The sequence below is a fragment of the Protopterus annectens genome, chromosome 2.part0 (genome assembly GCF_019279795.1).
Source record: "Protopterus annectens isolate FY-2018-M chromosome 2.part0, PAN1.0, whole genome shotgun sequence".
Lineage (NCBI taxonomy): Eukaryota > Metazoa > Chordata > Ceratodontiformes > Protopteridae > Protopterus > Protopterus annectens.
This window is the reverse complement of record NC_056728.1, coordinates 1729412990-1729422989: the sequence shown is the minus strand read 5'-3', so window position 1 is coordinate 1729422989 and position 10000 is coordinate 1729412990.

Sequence of the window (10000 nt, the reverse complement as noted above, 5' to 3'; positions counted from 1 at the left end):
ATCAAAGTTCATAGGTATAAAGCAATTGCAAAAATTCATGGAGTATTAACAATGTAAATTTTCGCCAGATGGGTTTTGGTGAGACAGACATACAGATGAAATAGAGAAAACTTGTTGTTCATTTATCTGGGTTTGAATATCTAGACAGCAGTACACATAAGACAACCTTAAATAATAGTGGGCTGGATTTACGAAAGCTTGCACAAAGTGCAAGAAGAGTTTAGGAGCTCACAGAGGCAATATGTCTGCCATGCAATCCAGGTACAGTCAGCAGGGGCATTCATGAGAGCTGCTAAAGCTACTCTTGCATGGACAGCGTCATGGTATGAAAATTACCTCATTTGCTGCTGAAAGCTATGCAAATGAGGTAAATTTGCAATCCAAGAAACACTAACCTGCCCGTGGAAGATCAGTGTTATCTGCAGAAATGTACTCCGTTGGTAACAGAGTACCATTCTGCAAATAGCTAAACGGAGCTATGACAGCTCCAAATAAAGGATGCATACAGTTGAGGAAGCATGCCAATGGCCAAATATAAGGCCATTGGCATTTATAAATATTTAAATTTATTAAAATCTAACTTTTTTCCCCCGATCTCCGATGTTTAAGCGTACCTCGCAAATGTGCGGCGCTTAAAAAACAAGAAAATAATTTAAAAATAGCCATTTTCACTAAAAAGCTTATCCTGCCATGCAGGTGAATGGCAGGCTGAGGACAACATGGCCACTGAGTAGTGGTTGCTAAGGGGGGGAGGGGCTTAGTGTGAGAGATGTAACCATGCATTAGTAGGCAATCCTATGTAAATGAGGATAAGGATAGGGAATCCCAATTTTCCAAAGCATGTGAGTCATGTCCCAAGAGTGTAAGTGTAGGAGTAGGTGAGTATTAGAGTAGAATATAGGTAACATCATGAGGGGGTGTGTCAGAAAGGCTGTAAGCCGATTGGAGCACAGTGTCTTGTGTTTGCCCTGAGTTGCTCAGGATTGCAAGATGCTTGTCTACAGTTGTCCTTTTTGAAAACCAGAAACCAAAGGTGCACGCCGTGAATATATCTGACATTTTTTACAAACGTGCACACAGTGTGTGCATGTGTGCACTTGTTTGCGTGGCTCTGCCCTGGGTGGAAACAGAAAGGGAAAAAGAAGGAAAAGAAGTAGTAGGAAGTTAACCAAATAGAACTAGCAGAGCTGCCAGGTGAAATATATCAGAATCAGCCAATTACACAGGTAGCAGACTAGCCCAGCCCAGCCCAGCACTTTAAACTCTGCAAACAGCAATCTTCCTTGTTTTAACTCTGCAACACTGCAGTATACAAAGAGGGAACGATTAAAAACTTTAAAGTCAGACAAAATGTTAGGGGCTGCTCTTGCTATCATAAACCAACATGTGCAAGGTGCTGAGGGTGGTGATGTTGTGAATGCTGCTGAGCAACCCACAGTGAAGAAACGGAGAAGAGTGTACAGACCCAGGGTAACCTACCAGGGGCTACATGAGCTGGAGATAGCGGAGCACTATAGGGTCGACAGAGACCTCCTGCAGCAAATTGTTGAGCTGTGCTGGCCACGCCTCACACACACAGAACCAACAGAGGGGAACCCATCCCAGTGGATACCAAGGTATGTGTTGGCCTAAGAATACTAGCTACAGGTACCTTCCAGAGACCAACTTGTGATATGATGGGGATTTCACAGACATCAGCATCCAGGGTACTGCACCAGTTCCTGGATGCCATGTCAGCACATGCCAGTGAGCACGTATATTTCCCCAATTCCCGTGAGGCATTGGCCAGCAATATGCTTCTTTTCCACCAAATAGCAGAATATCCTGAGGTTGTGGGTGCAATAGACTGCACATACATGCACATCAAAGCATCACCCGGTGAGTGGACTAGGGTCTACATCAACCGCAAGGGCTTCCGCTCCATCAACTGCCAGGTCATGTGCGATGCCCAGAGCATAATAATAAATGTGTGTGCTGGCTGCCCTGGAAGTTATCACGATTCCCACATCTGGCATTTGATGCAGCTGTACCAGAGATTTGCCAATGGGGACATCACTGATGGTCACCTAGTGGGGGATACTGGATAAGGACTGGAGCCGTGGATGATGACACCCATCAGAAATTCACACACACCCGAACAAGAACTCCATAATGAGGCACACGCATAAACAAGAAACATAATTGAGCGTGTGTTTGGAATGCTCAAGTCATGGCTCCAGTGCTTGGATACATCTGGTGGAGCCTTGCAGTACTCACCAACTACATGTACCCAAATTGTCATGGTATGTGCCATGCTACACAATATATTCCTGCGGAAACAGCTGCAGCAGGAACAGCATGGGGCAGGGCCAAACATCCCCCCACCATTGCCAAGGCCTGCACAGGCACAGCGTGACTCGGAGGTGGAACAACCTAAGCCTGCCCCAGTAGGCAGAAGGCGGTGTGCCCAGTATGCCCTGGCCTTGGCAAAGAGACAACACATAGCACATACACTGACTCAGGAGGAACCCTGGAAATTACACCTCTCTCTGGCTCACACATACAGTAAAATGGATGCCTAACTTGACACTACCTGTTTTCAAACATGTGTAGGGAGTGTAATATGTGCATCTGACATAGGCAGCCCTGCAGCACCACCTGAGGCATGAGTCCCTATTTTAAGCAATATAAAGCACTGCTAAGCAAATTTTACCAGTATTGAGCATATTTAAATACAATTGCGCATAGCTGTGCACCACGCTAACCAGAGCAACGTCAGGCAACGTCGAGCAATGTTGGGCAAGGTCGGGCAAAGTCGAGCAAAGTCGAGCAAAGTCGCATAAACACACTCACACCTGCTTTACTGTTTCTTAACCAGTCAGGTCTGCCCAGCAGGAAAATAAAAAACAGTGACAGGGCTCAAACTCAGGATACTATGCACTATAGTCACAGTACTGAACCACTAAGCCATGACAGCATTTCACTGGCACAGACACAACTTATGTCACTCACACATACCAGTTGGGGGGTCACATACCTAACAGTCACAGCCAGCAGGACAATTGTAGACAAACGCAAACACAAACACATGCTGTATCCTGCCCTCTAAAGAGGCATATGAGTAACCTCCCCCCAGGCCTATACAGATAACAACAGGCCAGGCAGTGTGATGTGGGCTGGGTAGGCTATGAAGTCACAAACTAATATGCGTGTAATTGGAAACTAAGGTCTGTAGTACAGTGGTATGCCTCAAGCCAGTACGATAGGCCACAGTACAGACAGAAATGGAGTACCTGACATAGCAGTGCAGGCCTAGCAAATGTGTATAAGTGTCAGGTGTACCCCTCATCCTATGTACACCCACAGTAACAATCAGGTGTGCCACCCAGGTAGAAATGTACAAATAATAGCTGTCCCCCCTGTATGTAGAAATGTTGATACGTCTATGCAAATTGACTCATGGAAGCCCTGCAGGCACAGCCTGCTTCCTGTCGATGTACAACACAAAGGTGAGCCCTGAAGTAAAAACCAACTTGATTTTTCACACACATATAGTATATATATGCCCATAGTGGGCATGCTCACATATTTAAACAAATTAAGCAAATTTCAGTCAGCAACATACTGAAAGGTCATACTGGGCATGCTCACACACTTAAACAAAAGAAGCAAATGTCAGTCAACAACATACTGAAAGGTCATACTGGGCATGCTCACACACTTAGGCCATGTCTGAGTACAGCGGTGGGCCACACATACCTGGCAGTTGCAGTTCTTACTCCAGACACTTGTCACTATTCACCAATCCTGCCTTGCGCACACAGTGATATGAAAACAGACCCATATAGTATATTTGACCCCTGTCATAATCACACTATGTACTACAAGTACTTAAGTTGTTCAATGAAAATGAAAATGCATAGAAGATCAATAAATCTCCGATCAGTATCATCAAGAAACAATGACCACTCCTAACATTATCCAAGCCATGTTCTGGCAAAAATATTGCCAAAGAGTCCATAGAGAACCATGAAGCTTTCTTTCGCTATATCATAAATATCATTGTAAACCCATATATGTTCTGAGCCAGTGCAAAGTGTAAATGAATACATGTACATGACTGACATTGCCAGCATCTTGTCAGACAGGTTCATACATATTTACCCCCCCTCTCACTGACAAAAGGGCCCATTACCATACCTGGAGACTGTGAAAACCCAGAAATCACATATACAATGGTTAAACAGCTCTATCCAAACCTAAAAACAGGGCGTCTATGGGATGACATGGTTTCCCTGACTGTGTCATATGTGAACTCCAAAACAAACAGACCCTGTACCTGAACAGTCTGTTGCGACTCACCCTCTGTGCAGGATATGAAACTGTTGAATGGGTTACAACAACATTTGGCACACTCACAAGTGTCAATGCACAACAGACCATGGGAACTATAGTCTTATAAGCCTAATAAGCCATGATGTGCAAGGCCATGGTGTCCATCATTATGGAACTCATAAACAGAGCTATTGGGAGCCTACAAACACACAACCCTATGCATTGTGGTTTGATAAGGGGCAGATTAGGGTTCCTAAACCTGCTAGACAGTTTTCAAGGCAGTCACTCAGGACATACATCAATGAAATGAGCTCCACACGGCCTACATAGACCTTGAAAAGCCCTTTTCCAACATCCCACACTCATGTCGTATCCACAAAATCAACAACCTGTGCATAAACATGTATGTCATCTGATGGATTGCCAACTGGGGCACAGATAGATCCCACAAGGTAAGAAATGTAGTCTCCTGTTCAAGCTGGTAATAACTGCTGTCCCCCATGGCTCAGTCCTGGGATCCCTCCTATCTGATGTATACTTTTCAGAAATACAGTCAAACACACAAGGGCTATGTTTAGCAAAGTTTGTGGATGACTGCAAAAAGGTTGTCATAATCATGTTTGGGACAACAGAGACATCCTTAAAAAGGGTCTCAGTCAGACAGATGTGGTGTCAAAATTATAGCCTCGAGCTACAGTCATACAAATACCACATAGGTGCCAACACTCTAAATATGGAGGTAATAATAAGGGATCTATGGACACATGCAGATAGTCATCTCTACTTCCAGAAACACATTCACAAAGTGGTTAGAAAATCATGCTATGTGTTTCCACAAATTGTCAAGGTCTTTGCATGTAGGTAAAAGCAGGTTCCCTCTACTCATCAGTCATCAGACCCATCAGAGAGTATCACGGCACACTTGCGATGAATCTAACTAGGCACCTTTAGCAGCTGGAAAGACCACTGAAGTACCTCAACAAGAGGATTACTGGCCTCAAACAGTTGCCCCATGCAACAAGACTGAATTTATCTCAATCTGTACTCTGTTGCATACTGTCTACTCAGGCAATGTCTGCCTAACAGACAGGTCCATGTCCAATGCAGAACTGATGTACATGCGCTATATGAAGTAAACCCAAGCTCACTGTGCCACATGCTCTAGGGATATCATCATCACAACAATAAATAGAACATGTTGGAGGGATATATTACTAACTCACAGACTTCCCTTGCTTTGGAACAGGCTCCCAACCTACACTAAGCTGAGTCCCTAACTGACAATCTTCCAGAGGAGCCTTGATGAGTGTATGTGAAACTGAACTGTCACGACATGGATCACTTCATCAGCTCTACTACACAGAGGCCTAGGGAACTAACCCTATGCGTGGTGATAAATGCACACTCTGGCCATACTGATATATGCCTTCAGGCAGATAGCCTATTACCTACCTATGCACCTATATATATGTAGAGGGAACACAGTATAATAAGCCAAAGATGGATGGGCAGAGATATGTGTAAGAGGGTGACCATGACAGGGAGCCATCCAGGACTGTCCCACCCAGCACACATTCCAATGGCACAAAAGACATGAGGTGCACATCTCACCCACTGTACATAACAGCCACCAATATCTGTAAGCATTACAGTGTATGTGGTCCATGTGACTGCTGTACAACATGACTGTACAATGAAGTACACATCTACTATCTGTAGATATGTACCTGTCACATAGGTTCATAGGTATGTAGTAGACTATCTTCATGAAGGCATATATTAGCCTAGGCAAGTTGTGCAGCTTTCACCGCCCCATTGGGTAGTCTCCCAAGCCATAGTTCTAATAGTTATACCCTAAGACCCTTTCTAGTGGGGCTGCTGATGTGATGCCTGGCGTGAATTGTCTGTTTCCCATCCATTCAACAAGGTTCCTATTGAAGAATGTCAGCGAGGTGCTCTGTCTGATGTACATTGGGACTCTGTTCCACAGTAAGGCAAGTGTCTGGGATGGTACTCTATCCCACCAGCATGTTGTATGCATTGTTGTGATGAGGTTCATATCCCTGGAGTGTGTAGTGCGACTCAATGTTGTTATCTGTAGATGGAGCATGTTCAACAGTTATGTGTTGGACATGGCTCTGTATGTTAGGCAGAGTGTGCCTCTGAGTAGGTGGTATGCAACGGATAAAAGATTTAGTTTTACCAGTTGTGTTGCATAATACAACTGCTTGAGGCCAGTAATCCTCTTGGTGAGGTACCTCTCTGGTCTCTACAGCTGCTAGATATGCTTAGTTGAGTACATCCAAAATGGTGCATTGTACTCAATGATGGTTCTGATGACTTAAGAGTAGAGGGCCACCACTACCTCTTTTGATCCTGATGCAAACCCTTTGTTGATTAGATGGGCCACATAGGCTTTCCCAATCACTTTGGCAACATGGTTGTCAAAGGAAAGATGACTATCTACTTGTGTCCCCAGATCCCTTATTACCTTGTCAGTTTTAAGGGGGTAACACCTATGTGGTAGTTTGTGGGTACTTTGCTTTCACCAAAGGGGATTACTATGCATTCTTTCACATTGAGCTTGAGGCCATGATTCTGACACCACACATCTGTCTCACAGAGTCCCTTCTGGAAAATATTTGTGTCATCTGGGGAATCTATTATGGTAAATACTTTACAGTTCCCAGCAAACATAGTCAACCACAACCCTCCTGTGTTGGCATGTACTTTTGAGAAGTCTATACCAAACAGGATGGACCCCAGGACTGAACCCTGTGGGACACCAGTTGTCACTGGTGTAGAGTCTGATGTGTAGCCAGCAACTCTTAATTTGTTGGATCTCTCTGTGAGCCAGTTTGCAATCCATCTTGTGATGTATGGATTCATGCCCAGGTTGGTGAGTTCATCTATGATACCTGACTGGGGAATGGTGTCAAAGGCCTTAGTGAGGTATAGGTAGGTTGTGTGGAGCTCATTTCAATCATCTGTAGCCTGGGTAACTGTCTCAAAGAAATCCACCCAGTTCAGGAGGTGTGATCTGCATTTGACGAAGCCAAACTGGGTGTGCTCAACTATGTGAAAGCTCCCAATGTCTTTATTGTTGACTTCCATTGTGATTGGCTCTATTGCCTTGCAGATCAGACTCATCAGCTTCGTAGAGCGTGAATGTCATGGGTCTTTTGTGGCCTCATCTCTGTGGAGTGGGAAGAATGTTGCTGTGCAACATTCTATGGGTATATATCCTGTAGAGAGCATGTAGAGAGATGTGTAGGTATCCTTGATGAATATGGATACATCCCCACCCTATGTGCTATGATCCAGGTTCTGATGCTGGAAGGTATGGAATGAGTAGTATCCTGGTAGTGCTGGTGTGCTCTCTGGAGCCTTGAACTAGGTTTCTGTTACTGCACAGATATCAATATTCTCCATACTGAGAAGTGCCTCGAGTGTGTGCATCTGGAGGCTGAGACTTCTGGAAATGAGTAGCATTTAGCTCCCTTTGTGGTTATTTGTGTTGGTTACGGGGTTTGGTTTGTCCTGAGTGACCGGTGTTCCACACCTGAAGTCAATGCCTCATAGGTCTGATCTGACCATAAGCTAATTACCCTACATTCTGCCCCCACCACCCATTAAGGAAACCATGTTAAAAAATATCTCCAAAGACAACTTCATGATTCTTAAGACAGAAGTCGTGAACTTCAGAACACCCATGCAGATGGACAATACAGTTACAACTACTGAATCCTACACAATTGCACTTTATAAGCACTTACATGAGTGCATGGATCATGCTATCCCAAACACAACCAAGATGCTATCCTCCAAGAAACGGAAGCAAATCTGGTGGTCCCCTGCCATAAACAAACTGCAAAACAGAACAAAGAAACTGTTGCAAAATAGGGTAAAACCCATGAGTGGAGGAGCACCCTGGTCAGCCTCAGTAAGAAGCTGCAATCCCTGATAAAATCCTCCAAAGCTAGTTATGAAAACAAAATTGCCACTGATTCCAAAGACAACCACAAAGCATTCTATAGCTATGTCAAGAATCACAATGGCAACACTCAGATCTGCTCTGAGTTACAGCACAATGGCACTAAATATACAGACCCAACTGATATTGCCAGCATCCTGGCAGATAGGATCAGTGCTAACTTTACCCCCCCCTCTCACCCATGAAAGAGCCCTTCTCTATACCGGAAGAATGCAAAGTTGCTGTCATCACGGCTGCACAGGTAAAAACCACTCTCCAAAGCCACGAACACAGCATCCATGGGACCAGGTAACATCCTAGGTTGCATTCTACATGAACTACAGAACGAACTGGCACCACACCTAAGTACCATGTTCAGTCATAGCCTCACCTCAGGCTTTGTGCCTGCTGAATGGTGCACAGCAATGGTTATCCCAATACGCAAGGGGGGAGCCACCATGAACTCCGGGAACTAGAGTCCAATTAGCCTGATGAGCCTGGTCTGCAAGGCCATGGAACGTATCATCATGGAACTTATAAACAAAGACACTGGCAATCTCCAAACTCTGGACCACAACCATTTTGGGTTTGTAAAAGGCAGATCATGTCTCCTAAACCTTATAGACTTCTTCGAAGCAGTCACCAAAGCCGTAGACAAGGGTAAGGTGGTTCACACAGCCTATCTAGATCTTGCCAAGGCTTTTGACACCATCCCCCCACTCTGGAATTATAAATAAACTCACTAAACTAGGTATAAATCCCTATGTCACAAGATGGGTTGCCAACTGTCTCACTGATAGAACCCACACTGTAAAAGTAGCAGACTCCAAGTCCGATTTCAGGCCAGTGACAAGTGGAGTACCACAGGGATCAGTCCTGTCTTCTGTCCTGTTTGGTATCTACTTCCTTGAAGTACAGGCTAAAACAGAAAGTCTTTGGCTAATGATGTTCACAGATGACTGCAAACTAGGAGCCATAATCGACACTACTAACGATGTGGACATCCTACAAAAGGGTCCTCACTGAGACAGATGCCTGGTGTCAAAGCCATGGCCTCAAGCTCAATGCCAAAAAGTGCATTGTCATCCCCTTTGGTATAAACTCCATACCTGTGAACTACAACATAGGCAGTAGTATACTTAACACTAAAATTGTGATACGAGACCTTGGGGCACAGGTGGTCAGTAGACTCTCCTTTGATAATCACATTGCCACAGTAGTCAGGAAATCTTTCTACATGGCACGCCTCATCACAAAAGGTTTCTCATGCAGAAAAGAAGGAGGTCATTGTTCCCCTCTACTCATAACTCATTAGATCCATTATATAGTACAACGCCCCTTTTGGTATGTACCTCACAAGACATCTACAACAAATGGAAAGCCCGCAGAAATACCTCACAAAGAGGATTAATGGCCTCAAATACATGCCCTATACAGAGTGTCTCAAAACACTCCAGCTTTGGGTGGCGTGGCCAAGGATGAACACAGGATAGCAGCAGATTTCTTCAGCTCCACCAATTTCATTACATTGACAGGAATTAATTACTTAAAAAATTAATTTTTGAAGTAATTTTCTTTCTAAATATGTTTGTTTTATATAGTTCTTGAACTATATCTAAAAAAGAAAGGAAATCTTAATAATATTCCTGTCAGAAATTACTTTGGAAATTTTCCTGTCAGTTTATCAGTCTGAAATGAGTTCCAGTAAGACAA